General features: G+C 33.0%; 1 long non-coding RNA gene across 1 annotated transcript in view; it reads left to right on the top strand.

Annotated features, from left to right (window-relative positions):
• Positions 1–1,154: 1,154 nt before the first annotated feature.
• Positions 1,155–8,225, top strand: part of LOC118194114 (uncharacterized) — a 78,757-nt gene continuing 71,686 nt past the window's right edge. Inside the window, exon 1 of the long non-coding RNA XR_015038520.1 lies at positions 1,155–1,230. This is a non-coding gene — a long non-coding RNA (uncharacterized LOC118194114). The remainder of the gene's footprint in view (positions 1,231–8,225) is intronic.

The following is an 8,225-nucleotide window of genomic DNA, read 5'->3' as shown; positions in this document are numbered from 1 at the left end:
GGGCTGTTTTGCTTACAATGGTGTGGGCTCAATTGCATTCGTTTCAGGTAGAATGAATTCACAAGGATACCAAAATGTTCTAACAAATCATCTTTTGCCAAATGTTGAATGTCATGCTGGAGAAAATTGGAAATATCAGCAAGACAATGCATCGATCCATTCGAGTAACAGCATAAAAAATGGGTTCCAAGTCAGCAATGTTGAAACTGTGAAATGGCCAGCTAGATCACCTGACCTCAACCCAATCGAGAACCTTTGGAGTGATTTAGCAAGAAGAGTTTATGCAAATGGGAGACATTTTACATCAACAACAGAGCTGAAATCTACTATCGAAGATGACTGGTATAAAACCGACCCCACCCTTTGTCAAAAACTCGTTTCATCCATGAAAACAAGAATATTTGAAGTAATTCGAAGAAATGGCTCCTACACAACCTTCTAAGAATTTGTAATTTTTTTCGTATATGTTATTTTCTATGTTGGCCTTAAAGTTTTTACTCAGGCTCAAATATCCATCCGTGTGTTCTGTAATATTTTCTAATAATAAAATATTTGCAAATTAATTTTTCTACTTTTTTACTTTTATTTAAGCTCAATAATTATCAATCAAATGGTATTTTAATTCCTCAGTTTAAATGTTTCCATTTTCTCAAACATTTTTACTGGCCTTAAAGTTTTTACTCAGGCTTTAGAATACGATAAAGGAATACGTTATAGTGAGCATGAGTTCGATTTTTCGTTCATGAAGATCAAAATTATGTCTATGCATAGAAGACTTTACGATAGAAAGGAGGAAAGCAGTGATGACGATAGCAATGAAGTAAGAATTGTAAGAAGGCGAAAAATCAGTGTGATAGAGAATGAATGCAAAAGCAACAGTGATTTATCAGAAGAGGTAAAAAATTCAGAATAAAGAACTGGCACGGAATCCGAAGAAATTCCGGAAAGAATACCATTTGTATCCGGCGAAATAACCGCAGGATCGCTAGTATCTTCAAACATAAAAGAACCATCAAATGTCTTTAAATTTTCTGTGAAATCACTTTAAGTAGCTGCAACAAATTCACCAAATATGCGTAAAATCGCCTAGAGTCGCTGGCTCGTCCTTGTAATAAAAGGCCTCGAGTGCAAAGAGTTAAAATAATGCTTACTGTTTATTTTGTTTGCACGGGTTATGAAATACATTGATGAGAAGATATTTTTTTGAATTATTGTGCGCTTTATGTCTAAGTTAGTATACGCTTTATGTCTTCATTTTAATTTGATATTTTTATCTCAACTTTGCTTACTTCATTTTACTTTAATTTTATTACTTTATCGTAGCTTTATTTTACTTTGGTGTTTTAATGTTAGTTTGTTAAATATGTAGCATATTCACGCATATTGAATTATAACGATGAGTTTAAGCATTAATATTTCCTTGCAGAAAGAAATTTGTCAAACGTGAAACTAGTATTCGATAAGAATAACATTTTACTGTGTGCTATCTTGTATTAGTTTCTGATACGGCCAAGATTTAGAAAAAGAAAAACAAAAGATATTTATTTTGACCGGTTTAGAAAGCTCATTATAGCAAGTCCTTAATCATATTAATTGGTTTTATATTTTTAATCTACTTCTCTTATTTAATAGTATATTTTTGAAAACTGATTATTAGAAATTAGTACCTATTAATCAACTAACCTTTAAACTAGTCTATAAGTGCCTGATGTAAATTGAAATGTCTTCATAGTATTTTGCTAGAGCTTAGATAATGATCTTCAAAATCTCAAACTCACATTACTTGAGCAAATATTGATAATAACGTACTAAAAGCTAACTTCGCAACCACATTATCCAAAATGTTAAACTTAAGAAAGCTATATTTCTGTATCGCAGTCCCACCATTCTCAGAGCTATCCTAGGAATGACGTCATTTGCAGGATTCCGAGCAGAAATTGCTGCAGGATTTACCCTTGGTTAAAACAACCCGTTACTGGAACAGAACTGCCTAGAATTCCAATTTTCAGCGGTCTCATAGTCAATCCTTTGGAACTATGATTAGTGAAATACAGAGATGATACGTTGCAATTAATCTGTTCTCCACACCTGGGTTTGTAGTATTCATAAGCAGTTCCTTTGTACTTTGATGAAAGTCTCTGTATCAAATGAATACATCGGAGTTTTGATTTCTACTAAAACCAAATGTAGCACTTTTCAGGTTAACTCAACATTTGCATATTATAAGTTAAATAGTATTGAAAAAGATATAAATTCTTTTGAGATTGGAAATAATATTATTCACCATCTATTTTAACATTATGCTTTTTTGATCTTAAATAAAAAAGCACGGCCCGCCAAAGTAACGAAATCTATTCATTTAATTTCATTTATAAATGTATAAGCCATTATCCTTTCAAATTTTCTGTTAATTTAATTGCATTTTAAAATGTATGAGCCATTATCATTCTAAATTTACCACGCTTTTATTATTCGCGATATAAATTTGTAGATGAATTCCGTAAATAGAACTACTTAACCTATTATATCCCATTAAAACTATATGATAAATTACTTTTTTCGTAGTGCATTAATTATCGTACCCATTTTAAATATAATTGTTTAAAAACATTTTCCTAATGTTTTTTAATTATTTCTTTAATGGAAACTGAACGATTTGCAATGATTAATATTCGATATTTCCGCCATGCAATGATTAATATTCTATGTATTCCATGGGTATACATAGATAGACTTATAACGGCGTATTAGCAACTAAAATGTCTTAGCATATAACAAATAACTTTCTACAAGTTACTATACATGTTTGAAGAAATCTTACGTGATACATAGTAAAATATACATAATCTATTAACAAATTTAATTTACTGCATAAATAGAAATCATGTAATTGCCTCTGAGAAATGTTTTAAAAAATTCACTTGCCTGCCCCCCGTTGCTTTTTAATGTAACTCAATTCCCATTCTGAAATATTACTTCTGAAAAATATACAAGCAAGAGTATCTGTTACCGTATATACCCGCGTATAAGTCGATACCGCGTATAAGTCGAACCCCCACTTCCGAAATCGATCGAGAAACTTCGAAACATTTTTTTTAAGTACTACATTTATTCAAAATCATCTGAGAAAAAAAAAGTAAATATACGATAAAAAATATACCTTGGTAAATAAACAAATTCAAAATCCTTCAACGCCCGATTCATGGTCAAATTCGCCAAACTTTTCATAGAACTCTTCTGTCGTCATTAGCTCGTCATCATACATATTTTCAGTCTCGAAATCTGTATTGTTACAATCACTACTAGATCTGCCCAATATTTTCTAACATTTACTTTGAAGGGCTTATTGAGGCAGACATCTAGGGGTTGAATGACGGATGTCAATCCTCCCCGAATTAAGGCCACAGTCGTTTTTAGGTGTTTTGTCACTATATAGTAACCTTCTAGAATTTGTTCCGGAAAAGATTCGCGTACGTAAAATCTATCTGCATTTTCCCTTTTTAAAAGTTAAAAGAAATATTCAAAACTGTTCAGTTATTGCGTGGGCTATTTTTTTAAATTTTGACGTGTACGCCTGTTAACAAAAGTATTTCATGAATGAACAATAACTATTATAAAGACTTATACGTACGTAAAAACTATCTGCGTTTCTCTTTTCTTGACGTGTTGGCGTAACTTTTTTATTGCTCGATATTGATCGGTTGTTCGGGGGCCAAAATTCTTTGGTTTAATCGAAACTTACTCTAGTTAAAGTATGAAACTTTGTGATTAGTTCGTCACATAATTTAAGTCATGAAATTACTTCAAGTAAGTGACTTATTTCATAAGTCGTCCAATTTGAGTGCGGGAAGAAAACAACTGCATTATATAAAGAAATTTTTGAACTTCCGATTCTTTTAATTTTTTATGGCTCCGCGTATAAGTCGACCCCCCCACTTTGAAGTCGTTGTTTTGTCCAAAATATCTCGACTTATACGCGGGTATATACGATAATTGAGTTTCAGTTTCCAGCTTTAATCTCCATCCTAGATTAATCAGAGTATTTATGAAAAAGTAAGTCCTTTAGACATTCTGCACTATTTACAACCACCATTGTTTTATTCGGATTTATGTCCATTAACAGTTTATTGTGATTTATTCATTTAACTATATAAATATTTTGAATGACTTAAACAGTTCTATCAAATAGGAATTCGAGAATGCATTTCGAATGATTTGTGTATATTAAATTAGTGCGAATGATTTAAATTAAGCCCTGCACACACACACACACACACGCGCGCGAAAAAAAAGGGGGGGGAAGTGAAAATCCTTTAAAATCAAACTACTTCAAAAGTACACGCAAATTGTCATTTTAATGATTTTTGCCCTTTATTTATAAGAATACAATTATAACTTTGTTAAACGAACAACGGTAGTTTAAGTCAAATAGAATTGGGATAGTTAAAATAGAAAGAAAACACTTAATACGAGTTGTAGCAAATGCCTAAAATAATTCATTCTTATTTTATAATAAATACACAGTGAAGTTCCCTCAAATGCTAATTTGGAATGCATCCCTTTTTAGCTCATCGGGGCGAAAAACTTGCAGCTCTTTTTATTTCGGGGAAGGGAGAGAACGACAATGCTTCGGCTGCTCTGGCAGCATCACATGGGATTAAGTGTGGTTTCTTCCACATAATTGATAAAGATAAAAAAGTGGAAGAAAAGATCCAGATAATCATTAATTATTACGTGACAGAGAAAAATGATTCGTTTACAACAATTTCCCTTACCGCATTCATTGAACTGAAATAAATTAAGGTGTCATATTTTGTAAATTTATATGACAAAGATGGACAGAATCTTACCGTGTTTAAGTGAGCTTAGGTTTCCTTTGAAGATACAGAAACTATTCATAGGTTATGCTTTTTATCTTTAGTCAGTAAAAAGAAACGGATATAAAATAAAAGGGACCGTTGAAAATTCGCAAAGCGAAATTTTTATGTGTTTAGTTTTTAACGCTGGGAGAAACAACTAAATGATAAGGGAAATAAAATGCTAAGAAGATTAAGCAGTTTTAACTGATTGAAGAAATGAACATTATCTTGAAATTATAACGAGCCAACAAATCAACGCACGTAACTTTTTTTTTTAAATTGTGGAAATCTGTGATAAAAATAGGTGTTCTGAATGTGATTTTGAAGTACCGTAAAACAAATTTTATTGATAACAAACCACGGACAGGGAATTCACAGCGATCCACTGGAAGAGGGGAACCTGCGGGCTATCCTCCCTATCCAGAATTGTGTGTTTGCGAAGGACGTTTTTAGGACGTTTCAGAGCATATTGGCTCGTATCTATGTTACACATGCAAAAAACACAGAAACGTCTATTTAACAAGCCTTTTCGTCGAAATTGGAATCTCAGCCGCAGTACCTGGTTTGGCCTTAATTATCACAAGAGGCTTATCCGCCTAAGGGTAGGGATGCCTCGTGGAGGACGTTCGAAGGAAAACTGACCCATATTCACTGAACGCGTGAAGAAAACGAAGGAAATACCCATGCAGCTAGCACGTTAGCAAGAATCCAAGCTCAGTGCACAGCGACTAATGGCGACTTTACTTCTCGGCAGCTGGTGGGCCCCGAACTAATTGGACATTACTTTTCGGTCACTGGTTTTCCGAATCCGTATGTGATCAATACAGTTAAAGTTGTAGAGTCATTAGTTTAATTGGAAGCAGAAAAGATGATAAATATGCAGCCATCTTCGCCGGGAATCGAACCACGGACCTCTGGAATACCGGCCCAGCGTGCTACCGTTACACCACAAATGCACGGTAGGGAAGAGGGAGAAATACCTTATAAAGTGATTTTATATGCTCAGTGAATGTTTGTATGTCAGATAGTGAGGAAATTTATAGAAATATTCTAAACTGTAAGATTCATAATGGAATAGCTCAAAGTAAATCATTTCTCTGTAAAGCAAAGCGAAGGACAGGATTTCAGTTCGCTAAGAGCTATATTAAAAAGCCTCCTGGTTTCAGAAATTCGCTTATATTTGTGTGTGAATACAAGTTTAATATTTTGCGAGTGATAGAAAGCAAACAGTATGGCGGAAGCCCAATACAGAACTTCAAGTGAAGAATCTTGTTACTTCACTTAAACATGGAGGAAGCGGCCAGATGTCTGGGGCTGTATGAGTACTTGCGAGATTGGAATTCTGCATTTATTTGATGGCAGAATGAATAAATTTATGCATTTAAATAATTTAAAACAAAATGTTATACAAAATAATCAAAAATGGGAGTATTTGTTACATCACAAAATTGATAACTATAATGATCCCATAGAAAAGCTGATATTTGAAGATTGTGGATTTTCTGTAACTGTCTGCATATAATCAAAAGGCCTGCGCAGAATACAGATCTCAATTCTATTGAGCATACCTGAGATCATTTGCAAAATAGAATTAATAAGTTTAAAATTTCCAAAAAAGGTGCTGAAAGAAAATCTCACCACAGAATGAGGAAACAGATGTAAATCTTTGTTAAAATCTTACGAAATTGATGCTCAAAATATTCAGAAAATTCAGACAGAGAAGGAGTTCTAGAAAAATTAAAATTTTTTCCTTTCATTTTTTTTCTTTTTTTAAAGTTTCCTTGGGGGAAAGAGCAATTGTTTTATTTCTTTTTATTGCTTTCCTCGGCACCACTTGTTTTACCATTTTAACCGTTACGCTTTTGTTTGTACACAAGTAGTACATATTTTAAGTTATTTAACTTAATTTTATTTTTATGAATTTTAAAATTTTTCGATTTTGTTTAATCTTAAGATATGGCTTCTAAGAAGAATATTTCCATTAAGCGAAATAGTTAATAAATGCTTGAAAATGTATTATATCCACGCTTTTTTCTCGGTAGACATTGCTTTAATTTGAAAGCTTAGTGATAAAGTATTTCTTTGCAGTCTCAAGGGTTCCAGATTCGATTTCCAATTGATACAAAACTTTACTACCGACCCCTTTATAAAAATCTCTCACGAAATACGTTTCATACTGTAAATTAGACTTTTTTTTTTTTTTTTGTAAAATATATTCCTTGAGTAGTTTATTATTACAGTTAAATTTCAATGAAAGACTGAAGAATACTTTTAAGGTACATACGAAAACAAAAGTAAAGATAAATTTTGGGAAAAGGATGAAAATAAAAGGAAGGGAGGTATGTATAACGTTTTACATAGAAATGCATAATGTACTGCAGTTCCAGGCTATATGATATTTACAGAGGTTGGCTGTCAATCAGTTAGCCCTGCGTTCCATTGGGGCAACCTGTTTATTGGGCACCCGGCCAGCCTTTGTAACAGTACAGAATCTTTGCGGTAAGGGGTTTTTTAAAAATCTGTAGATCCAAAAGTCTCTTCGAGAAGTTCTTGACAAGTGAAGACGGATAGGACATCTTCAGTTTTCCCGACCTGAGGTGTTCTGGGTCCAAAGTGGGTAGAAGCTGGACATAACATCTTACTCCTCTTGTCCCAACTGGTGACCGAGAGTTTAAAATCTCTGAATATAGGTGACAGGTGACGGAGGACGGGGACACCTGATGTCTAACAAAGGTAAGCAGGTATATGTCCCACGCCCTCCACTATCTTGAACCTGCAGCTCCCGAGTCCCAGGACAACTTAACGATAATAATAATAATAATTTTTAAATGCATGAAATATGATCCATCAAAAAATACATTAATACATTGGATACACTATAAAGTTACGTGAATAAATTAGTTATGTACTTGACAACTTGATTACGGTAAGACATACATTAGACCTGTTTACATTCATTATTTGGAGCTTGAGTTATTTGAGTACATACATCCGTTGTTATAATAGATACATAATTATGTTATGAATACTGTTGTACATTTAAATACCAGTTAAATAAATAAATACTTGATTGCAATAAAAACATTTGATTAGTTGATTACATTATCCTATATACATTAGTTATGAGTACTTAGTATGGTTGTTGACACCTATATACATATACCATAATTCTTGGATACATAAAGTTCGTATGTATCGTAATTTACATTGAATACATAAATTCATGTAAGCTTGAATATTTATATACCTCACTGTTTGATTACTTAATTAATTAATTATTTTTACTGCTGCAATTCTGGCACTAGTGTCACTCGTTGGCACTGTCGCTGGTAGAGATAAGCATATATTTGCTCGTGCAAATTCCAC

This window comes from Stegodyphus dumicola, chromosome X1 (assembly GCF_044657685.1).
Source record: "Stegodyphus dumicola isolate Sdum_Otavi_A_Nest chromosome X1, ASM4465768v1".
NCBI classification, from domain to species: domain Eukaryota; kingdom Metazoa; phylum Arthropoda; class Arachnida; order Araneae; family Eresidae; genus Stegodyphus; species Stegodyphus dumicola.
This window is presented reverse-complemented; position numbering and strand designations above follow the sequence as displayed.